The sequence below is a fragment of the Pteropus vampyrus genome, unplaced genomic scaffold (assembly GCF_000151845.1).
Source record: "Pteropus vampyrus isolate Shadow unplaced genomic scaffold, Pvam_2.0 Scaffold297, whole genome shotgun sequence".
Lineage (NCBI taxonomy): Eukaryota > Metazoa > Chordata > Mammalia > Chiroptera > Pteropodidae > Pteropus > Pteropus vampyrus.
The window spans coordinates 1,339,387-1,351,036 of record NW_011889078.1 but is presented as its reverse complement, the minus strand read 5'-3'; the positions used below and the strand labels follow the sequence as shown (position 1 = coordinate 1,351,036).

The 11,650-nt window shown below is 34.5% G+C and overlaps 1 protein-coding gene across 2 annotated transcripts in view; it reads right to left on the bottom strand.

The window, feature by feature from the left end:
- Positions 1-11,650, bottom strand: part of G2E3 (G2/M-phase specific E3 ubiquitin protein ligase) — a 61,352-nt gene that overhangs the window by 45,795 nt on the left and 3,907 nt on the right. The gene's annotated exons all lie outside the window — the stretch shown is intronic.

Here is an 11,650-nt window from a genome sequence, read left to right as displayed (position 1 = left end):
TGAGAGCAACCTCCTGGGAGACCCTAAGCCAGAACCACATAGCTAAGCGGCCCCCAAATTTCTGACCCATAGAAATTGTCAGATTATAAATGTTGTTTTAAGTCACCAAGTTTTGGGGTGATTTGCTACACAGTAATAGATAACTAATAGAACACAGTAACCCATATTCCTTCTCATTGTAGCTGGGTGGCTTTTCTAACAGTTTTTTGGTAAGAACTTTAGGATTTTCAATATGTAAGATCATGTCATCTACAAACAATTTTATTTCTTCCTTTCTGATTTGGATGCTTTCTTGTTTCTTTTTTTTTGTCCGAATGCTCTGGCTAGGACTTCCAGTACTATGTTGAATAGGAGTGGTTAAAGTGGGCATCCCTGTCTTCTTCTTGATCTTACAGGAAAAGCTTTCAGCCTTTCACCACTGAGTATGATGTTAGCTGTGGGCTTGTCATGTATGGCTTTTATTATGTTGAGCTACGTTCCTTCCATACTCAATTTGTTAAGAATTTTTATCATGAAAGGATGTTGGTTTTTGTTAAATGCTTTTTTTCTGCATCTATTGAGATGAATGATTTTTATTTCTCATTCTATTAATGTGATGTGTCACGTTTATTGATCTGCATATGTTGAATCATCCTTGCATCAAGGGATGAATCCCACCTGCCCGAGGTATATGATCTTTCTAATGTGCTGCTGAATTTGGTTTGCTAGTATTTTATTGAGTAGTGCCCATATCTGGTTTTGGTATCGGGGTAATGCTGGCCTCACGTAATGCACCTGGGAGTTGAAGCATACTTTTCAAAAGAAATACAATATGGCCAACAAGCAAATGAAAGAAGGAAAGCTGAAAAATTCACAAAATGTGGAGATTAAATAACACAATCTTAAATAAGCAAAAGGTCAAAGACGAAATCACAAGGGAAATTAGAAAATAATTAGAAACAAATGAAAACATAAAATACTAAAACCTATGACATACAGCAAAAAGTCATCAGAGGGAAATCTGTAGTATAAATGCAGATATTTTTTTAAAAAGATCCTAAAGGAACTAGAAAAAGAGCAAAAGGAGCCTAAGCTACTAGGTAGAAGGAATTTATAAAAATTAGAGATTCATATAAAGGATAGAAATACAATAGAGAGAATAAATCGAGAGTTGATTCTTTAAAAAGATCAACAAAATTGACAAGCCTTTAGCTAGAATGACTGGGGGGGAAAAATCTCAAATTGCTAACATCAGAAACAACAGGGGACATTGCTACAGAACCTACAAAAATAAAAAGGGTTACATGAACAACTGCATACTAACGTTAGATAATTAACTAGTTAAAGAAGTTAATCTTACAAAACAGACTCAAGCAAAAATAGAAAATTTCACACATCTATATCAAGACTTTGAATCAGTAATCAAGAATCTCTCATTAAAGAGGAGTTCAGGCCTAGGAAGCTTCACTGGAGAAATCTATTAAGTATTTAAAGAACTGACACCAATATTTCTCAAACCTGTCCAAAAAATAGAAGAGGAAACACTTTCTAATACAATCTATGAAGCCAGCATTACCCTGATACCAAAGCTAAAGACATCACAGAAAACCTACAGAACGGTACCCATTATGAACGCAGATGCACGAATTCTCAACAAAATACCAGCAAAGTGGATCTTAGTTAAGAGAACTATATTCTAGGACAAAGTGGGATTTATCAAAGTAATGCTAGAGTAGTACAATATATGAAAAAAATCAATCAATGTAATATATCACATTAACGAAATAAAAGAAAAAAGTCACATGCTCATCTTAATGCAGAAAAAGTCATTTGACAAAATCTAACTCTTTCACGATAAAAACACTCAATCTAGAAAAAGAAAGGAACTTCCGCGGTATGACAAAGGGCATCTATGAAAAACCCACAGCTAATATACTCAGTGGTGAAAGACTGAAAGCTTTCCATACAAGATCTAGAGCAACAACGATGTCTACTCTCACCATTCTACTCAGCATTGTTCTAATTTTTCTAGCCAGAAAAATTGGGCAAGAAATGAAATAAAAGGCATTCAAATTGAAAGCAAGAATAGCTTTTTGCAGAACACATGATCTTATATGTAAAATATCCTAATAAATTTCCAAAAAATTGTTAGCATTTAATGTCCTGAGACATTAGGAGCATGAGAGGACCTCCAAATCTCTCCCATTGAAGTTACAAGTTGGACAGCTATAATTCAACACAAGATTCCCTGCTCAACAGACAAACACATCTGAGAGATCCATGCATTGAGATATCAGAAGTTAGGTGTGATGGAGCAAACAGGAGACAGGACAAGAGAAGTAGAGAGAAGGGCGCTACGGATGCAGTCCAGCACTTGCCACTGTCCCAGCGAATGCAACAGCAGTGAAGGTTTGGGATGCAACCTGCACTGGGCAATTCAGAGGGGAAGAGAAAGCAATTGGGCCTGGGTGGCTGGCACATATCGAGGCTGAGGCCAGGGTAGCAGCGTTCCACAACCTGCCATCACCAGAACAAAGAAATCTGCAGTCACAGGAACCCTAAACCCCATCCTCCTGTGGCTTGCCTGGCAGTAAAATTCTCACTTAGCAGAGGGCAAAAAGTCAGAAAAAAAATTTCCAGCCTAACTGGTCTGTATTCATTGTGGCTACATCCACTAGAAAGAAGAAAGCTGCAAACCCATAAACCTGGTTCCCCCTACCTACCCATCAAGGAGAGCTTGGTAGAAAGCAGCTGGATCAACTCAGCGTGGCTCTGATGACAGCTTCTGGCTACAGAAAGATGGTGCTGGGAACAGAGGACAAGAGACTCATAGCCTGCCACTTCCCCCCACTGAAGTGGTACCCCAAAACTGAAGGTTAGAAAGGGGATATCCACCTCCTCGGGGAATATGAAGGTGTTTTTCATGGCCAAGAGGCACCAACCCACAGAGTCCCTGAAAGCCCCAGTAGCGCAAGTAAGAGAAAATAAAAACTTGCGCTCAAATACCACTCGCTGGAAAACAAAAGACTTCTATTTATCAATGTGCCAAACAGTGGAAAAGCAAATATTTAAAAAAAAAAAAAAAAAAAAAAGAGATTTCATTCCCATGAATGGCCAGGCAGAGAAATAGTCAATCAACATGCAATGAATAACCATGATAACAAGAGAGCTCAGAAAGAAAATGAAAATTCTCCAGAAAACAAACCTAAGACATGTAAAATTATAATTTAAATCAATGATCCCCAACCTTTGGTACCAGGGACTGGTGCTCCTATGAGAATCTAGTGCCTGATGATCTAAGGTGGAGCTGAGGCAGTGATGCTGGCGCTGGGAAGTGGCTACAAATACAGATGAAGCTTCACTCGTTTGTCCGTCACTCACCTCCTGCTGTATGGCCTGGTTCCTAACAGGCCAAGGCTGGTACCAGTCCACAGCCCAGGAGTTGCAGACCCCTGATTTAAATGACAGAGAATTCAAGATTGCAGTTCTGAAAAAACACAATAAGGTACAAGAAAACTCAGAGAACCAATTCAACGAGCTCAGAAATAAAATTTATAGTTTCAACCTCTTTGCACTACTTCACTAAAGAAATTGATATTATAAAAAAGAACCATACAGAAATCCTGGAGCTGAAAAACTCTAAATAAATGAGATGAAGAATGAACTACTGAGCTTAGGAAATAGAGCAGATCTGATAGAGAAAAGAATTAGTGACAGAGAAGATAGAAATCTAGAAATGATTCAGGTGGAAGAAGAGAGAATTGAGAGTGAAAGAAAGAAAAGAAAGAAAAAGAAAAGCTCTACAAGAACTACCTGACTCCATTAGAAAGAGCAATACTAAGAATAATGCGTATACATGAAAGAGATCAGCAGGATAAGGGAACAGAGAATCTATTTAAACAAATAATTGGTGAGAACTTCCCAAACTTATGGAAAAAAATGGATCCTTGAATCCAAGAAGCTAATATAGCACTTAATTATCTGAATCCAAAAAGACTTTCTCCAAGACACATATATTAAAATTGTCAAAAATTAATGGAAAAAAAAAAAAAAAAGACTCAAAGTAGCCAGGGAAAAGAAGAGGTAATTTATAAAGGAAGCCCCATTAAATTATCAGCAGATTTTCAGCAGAAACCCTATAAACTAGGAGAGAGTGAAATCAAATATTCGAATTATTGAGAGAGAAATCGCCAGCCAAGAATAATACATCCAGCACACTTATCCTTTAGATATGTAGGAGAAATAAAGGCTTTTCCAGACATACAGGAACTGAAGGAATTTACCACAAGACTTTCATTAACAGAAATGCTACAAGCTACTCTTCTACCTGAAACAAAACAACAAAAGTATACAAAACTATAAGATGACTAACAGACAAGCAGAAGCAGGGAAATGAAACTCTTGTTTAGAATAGGGTCTTAAAAAAGGTTAAATGACATAAAAACCTTTAAAAAGAAAATAGAAGACAATAGCTACTGCAGTTTGTAAATGAATGCACAGCATAAAAATGGATATTTGTGACAACACAAACAGAAAAGGGGAGGGGAGAAAGGACTAATTTTGCACAGGTGAATAGAGATAAGGTGTAATCAGAAGAAAAAGGACTATTACATATATGAAACTTTTTTCCTAAACAGTAACCACAAAACAAAAATCTAGAACTGAAATATGTAACATAAAAAGAGAAAACAGAGAGACAAAAATCATAGAATACCACCAAACTAAAATAACAGAAACACAAGGAAGAGGAAACAATAGAGACACAGAGCTACAAGAAAACAAGATAAAATGGCTATAAGAAATTCTCATATCTCAACATCACTCTAAGTGTGAGTAGACTGAACTCACCAATGAAAAGGCACGGAGTAGCAGAATGAATTAAAAAACAAAAACCAATTATATCCTGCCTTCAGGAGATATATTTCAGCTGCAAAGACAAACAGAGACTCAAAGTGAAGAGGTGGAAAATGGCACCCGAAGGAAATTACACCCAGAGAAAAGTTGGGTGTAGCTGTACTTATATCTGACAAAATAGATTTCAAGATAAAAAAGTAAAAGAGACAAAGACAGACATTTTATAATGATAAAAGAGATAATACATTAGGAAGACATAAGATTTATCAATATATATGCACCCAGCTTGGGAGCACCAAAATATATAAAGCAACTGCTAATAAAACTAAAGAGAGAAAGTGACAAAAACACAATTATAGTAGGGAGCTTAAATACCTCATTGACAGTTACAGATTACCCAAACAAAATCAATGAGAAAACAATGGCCTTAAATGAAACATTAGATCAAATGGACATAATCGATATTTTCAAAGTTTTTCATCCCACAACACCAGAATATATATTCTTCTCTACTGCACAGGGAACATTCTCAAGGATAAACCATATGCTAGGGCACAAAACTAGCCTTAACAAGTTTAAGGATACTAAAATCACACCAAGGATATTCAACTACAACGCTTTGAAATTGGAAATCAACTACAAAAAAAAAAAACAGGAAAAAACATAAATATGTGGAGATTATGTGGAGATAAATATGTGCTACTAAACAGTAACTGGGTTAAAGAAGAAATAAAATAAGAAGTCAAAAGATACATAGAGACAAATGAGAATTATAATACAATATATCAAATTTTTGGGGTTACAGCAAAAGTAGTAAGAGGGAAGTTTATATCATTACAGGCCTACCTGAAGAAACAAGAAATATCTCAACTAAATAATTTAACATTTCACCTTAAAGAACTAGAAAAAGAACAAAAGCCCAAAGTCAGTAGGAGAAAGGAAATAATAAAAGTTAGAGGAGAATTAAATGAAACAGAAAAAGACAATAGAAAAAATTGATGCAAGAGAGTTGGTTCGGTGAAAAGATTAGTAGAATTGACAAACCTCTAGCTAGACTAAGGAAAAAAGATAAAAAACTCAAATAAACAAAATTGGAAATAAAAGAGAAGTTACAACGGATACCACAGAAATACGAAGGACTATACAAGAGTTCTATGAAAGGCTATACACCACCAAATTTGATAACCTAGAAGAAATGGACAAGTTCTTAGAAATATGCAACCTTCCTAGACTGAATCACAAAGAACTGGAAAATCTAAATAGACTGATCAACAGTAAGAAAATTGAAACGATTATCAAAACCTCCCAAAAAAGTCAAAGTCCAGGACCAGATGACTTCACTAGCAAATTCTACCTACGATTCAAAGATTTAATACCTATCCTTCTCAAACTCTTCCAAAAATTGGACAAGAGGTATTACTTCCTAACTCATTTTCTGAGGTCAACATTACCCTAATAACAAAACCTGGCAAGGACAACACACACACACACACACAAAATTACAGACCAATATCACTGATGAATATATTGATGCAAAAATCCTGAACAAAATTCTAGCAAATTGAATACAACAATACATTAAAAAGATCATACATCACAATCAAGTGGGGTTCATTCCAGGGGTACAAAGATGGGTCAACATACATAAATAGATCAATGTGCTATACCACATTAACAGAATAAAGGATAAAAATCATATGATCATATCATAGATAGAGAAAAAACATTTGACAAGATACAACATCCATTTATGATCAAAACACTCAATAGAGTGTTTTGATCACTGAAGAGAAGAACATCAACATATAAAAGCCATATATAACAAACCCTCAGCTAATAGCATATTCAATGGTGAAAAACTGAAAGCTTTTCCTCTAAGATCAAGAATAAGACAAGGATGCCCATTCTCATCATTGTTATTCAACAGTACTGGAAGTTCTAGCCAAAGCAATCAGTCAAAGAAATAAATTGGGAATGAAGAAGTAACATTGTCACTTTTTGCAGATATGAGTCTATGTATAGAAAATCCAAAAGAATCCACCAGAAAACTATTAGAAACAATAAATATAGCAAAGCTGCAGGATACAAAATCAATGTACAAAAATCCATTGCGTTCCTAAATACTAACAATGAAATATCAGAAAAGGAAATGAAAACAACTCCATATTTAATTGCAACAAAAAGAATGAAATACCTAGGAATAAACAAAGGAAGTGAAGAACCTATATACTGCAAACTATAAGACACTATTAAAAGAAATTGAAGAAGACACACAAAAAAATGGAAAGATATTCTGTGTTCATGGATTGGAAGAATCAACATAGTTAAAATGGCCATATTACCTAAAGCAACACATAGATTTAATGCAATCCCCATTAAAATCCCAATGTCATTTTTCAAAGAAATATAAAAAAAAGACATCAAATTTGTACAAAAATCACAAAAGACCTTGAATAGTCAAAGCAATCCTGAGAAAAAAAAGAACAAAGCTAGAGGTATCATACTCTCTGACTTTAAATTATACTACAAAACTATAATAATTAAAACAGTATGGTAGTGACAGAAGAACAGACTCACAGATCAATGGAACAGAGCTGAGAACTCCAAAATAAACATGATTTTGGGCAACGAATTTTCAACAAAGGGACCAAAAACATACAATGGAGAAAAGAAAGCCTCTTCAATAAATGGTGATGGTAAAACAATTTCATGAACTTGATCCCAAAGGCAAGGGAAACAAAACAAAACAAAACAATCAACAAATGGGACTACATCAAACTAAAAAGTTTTTGCACAGCAATGGAAACATCAATAAAAGAAAAAGACAACCTACTGAATGATACACTGATAAGGGGTTAATATCCAAAATACATAAGGAACTCATACAACTTAACACTAAAAAGACAACCCTATTCAAAATGGGCAGAGGACCTGACAGACATTTTTCCCAGGAAGACATACTAATAGCCAACAATTATATGAAAAGATGCTCAACTTCAATAGCTTTAAGGGAAATGCAGATCAAAACCAAAATAATACACTACCTCTCACATCTGTCAGAATGGCTATTATCAATAAGACAAGAAATAGCAAGCACTGGAGAGGATGTGGAGAAAAAGAAACGCTCATACAAACACAGTAGGAACGTAATTTGGTACAGCCAGTATGAAAAATAGTATGGAGGTTTTTCAAAAAATGAAGAACAGAGCTACTATATGATCCAGCAATCCATCTTCTGGGTACCTACATGAAAAATCTAAAAACAGCTATTCGTAAAGATTTATGTACTCCTATGTTCATTGCAGCATTATACACAGTAGCCGAGACATAGAAACAATCTAAATGTCCCTCAAGGGATGGCTGGATTAAGAAGATGTGGTACATTTTTACAATGGAATACTACTCAGCCATAAGGATGAAATACTGGCATTTGGAACAACATAGGTGGATCTTGAGAAAATCATGCTAAGCAAAATAAGTCAGATAGAAAAAACAGGAACCATATCATTTCACTCATAGGTGGGATATAAAACAGAAAGCAACAAAGGAACAAACAAAACAAACTCATAGACACAGACAACAGAAGAGTGGTTACCAGAAGGGAAAGGATGTGGTGGAAGGATGAAGAGAGCAAAGGGGGTCAAATACATGGTGACAGACAGACAGACAGACTAAACTTTGGGTGGTGAGCACACAATGTAATATACAGATGATATATTATAGAATTGTACAACTTGAAACTCAGAAAATGTTATTAACCAATGTCACCTCAATAAATTTAATTTAAAAAACTGTTAAGAGGTAAAAAAACAAATTCAGCGAAGTTACAGGATACAAGATCAACACACAAAAACCAGTTTTTACTTCTATATAATAGCAAAAAATCCATAATGGACAACTTTGAGAGTTAAAAACTCCAGGGGGACCCAGTCATGGGGGTTTCTCACAATATTGTGAGATTTACCACCAGGAACTTGACCAGGATCCTACAATATCAGAGAAAAATCTCCTTGTGATTCTGGCAAGGGGAGGAAAAAAGGTACCATTTAGAAATATGCCAAAGCACTTCTTAATACGGCCTACTCTCAGGAAAACTAGTTAATCAGAGCCTACGAGGTTATTATCAGAGATAAGAGAAATACTCCAGCACACTCTAGCCATCCTGACCCACATAATGGGGGATAAAAAACAGAGAAATACTTGTGAAGTTCACTGTCCAGGGGCATAGGGTGGTGAAAAGACTGAGACCTAATCACAGAGCTATAGAATGCACATTTCCCCTCCCCTCATACTTCACCACATTACTAATTTACAGTAATTCCTTTTATCTAGTATATCATGTCTGGCTATAAAGGAAAACTTACAAGGTATACCAAATGACAAAAAGCACAATTTGAAAAGACAGAGCAAGCATCAGAACCAGACATGGCAGGGATGTTGGAATTACCAAACCAGGAATTTGAAACAAATATGATTAATATGCTAAGGGCTCTAATGGATAGACAGTGTACAAGAACAGATGTGCAATGTAAGTACACAGAAATTCTAAGAAAGCACTAAAAGTAAATGCTAGAGAGATCAAATGCCATAATACAAACAAAGAATGCATTTGATGGGACAGAGAACCTCAGAGTTTGAAGATATCTTAATAGAAACTTTGAAAACCAAGAAGCAAAGATAACAAAGACTGAAACAACAACAACAACAAAAAAAACAGAACAGCATATCCCAGCACTCTGGGACAACTACAGGAGTTATAATATACATATTTTAGGAATACAAGAAGAAAAAGAGAAAAGAATAGAAGAAATATTTGAAACAATGACAATGTCAGACACCAAACCACAGATCCAGGAAGTTCAGAGACCAACAAGCAGGACAAATGCCCCAAAACAACACCTAGGCATATCATTTCAAACTACAGAAAATCTAAGATAAATTTAAAAATCCTAAAAGCCAGAGGTAAAAAACACCTTACCTATAGAGGAACAATGGTAGGAATTAAATCCAACTTCTCAGAAACCATGCAAGCAAAATGAGTGAAGCGAAATATTTACAGTAATAAGAGAAAAAAACACCAACTTATTTTTCTGTATCTTGTGAAATTATCCTTCAAAAGTGAAGGAGAAATAACTTTCTCAGACAAAAATTGAGAAAAATTGTTGCCAGTAGAACTGCCTTGCAAGAAATGTTAAAAGTAGTTCTTGAGAGAGAAGGAAAATAATATAGATCAGAAATTTGAATCTACATAAAGAAAAGAAGACCATCGAATAAGGAATAAGTGAAAAAATAAACAATTTTTATTTTCCTTGTTCTTAATTGATCTAACAAATAACTATTCATTCAAAATAACAACAGTTACAATGTATTTGATTATGTATTAGTTGTAAATATATATTGCACTCTACAGCAACCACTAAAAAAATTTTAAAAACAACAACTATAACTTATATCTTAAGGAGACAAAATAAAATCACATAAATTGCTCAATTAAAATCACAAAAGGCAGAAAAAGAGTGCAGACCAAAAACCCCCACAAAGAACAAGGGCAATAAATAGAAAACAGTAACAAATATGGTGGATATTAATCCAATTATAGCAATAATCGCTTGGATTTCAATTGTCTAAATGTACCAATTAAAAGACTGATTTGTCAGAGTGGATCGAAAAATAAAACCCAACTAACTATATGTTGTCTACAAGAAACCCATTTTAAATATAAATTGAAAGTAAATGGGTAGAGAAAAATATACCATGCTAATACTAATCAAAAGAAAACAAGAGTAGCTATATTAACTTCAGACAGAGCAGACTTCAAAGTAAGGAAATTTATCAGAAATAAATAAGGGCATTATGATAGAGGGGTCAATTCTCCAAGAGGGTATAACAATACTTAACATGTATATGCCTAATAACAGAGCATTGAGCTATGTGAGGCAAAAACTAATAGAATTGCAAAGAGAAACAGATGATTCCACTACCAAAGTTGGAGACTTCGACACCCCTTCCATCTGAAATGGATAGATCCAGCAGGTAATAATATCAGTAAGGACATAGATGAACTCAACATCATCAATCAACTGGATATAATGGACTACTTCACCCAACAACAGCAGAATACACATACTTCTCAAGCTTACATGGAACATTCACCAAGATAAGACCACATTTTGGACAATAAAACAGACCTTAACAAATTTAAAAGAACAGAAATCATACAATGTCTACTCTCAGGCTACGATGAAATTAAACTAGAAATCAATAACAGGAAGATAACTGAAAATCTTAAAACACATGAAGATTAAACAACACACTTTTAAATAACACAAGGGTCAAAGAAGAAATCCCAAGAGAAGATACAAAATGTTTTGAACTAAATGAAAATGAAAACACAACTTATCAAAATTTGGAGAATGCTGTGAAAGCAGTGCTCAGAGGGAAATTCATAGCATTGAATGCATGTATTAGAAAAGATCTAAAATTAAATACCTAAGTTTTTATCTTAGGAAACTAAAAAAAGAAGAGCAAATTAAATCCAATTAAGCAGAAGAACTAATAAGAATTAGAGTAGAAATCAATAAAATTGAAAACAAACAAAAAAATCAATAGAGAAAAATCACTGAAACCAGAAGTTGGTTCTTTGAAAAGCTCAACAAAATCAGTAGGACTCTAGCCAGGCTAAGAAAAAAATGAGAAAGGGCAGAAATTACTACTACTGGAAATGAAAGAAGGGCTATTACTACAGATCCTATGGAAATTAAAAGTATAAAAAGGAATACTATGAATCACTCTATGCCCACAAATTTGATAATCTATA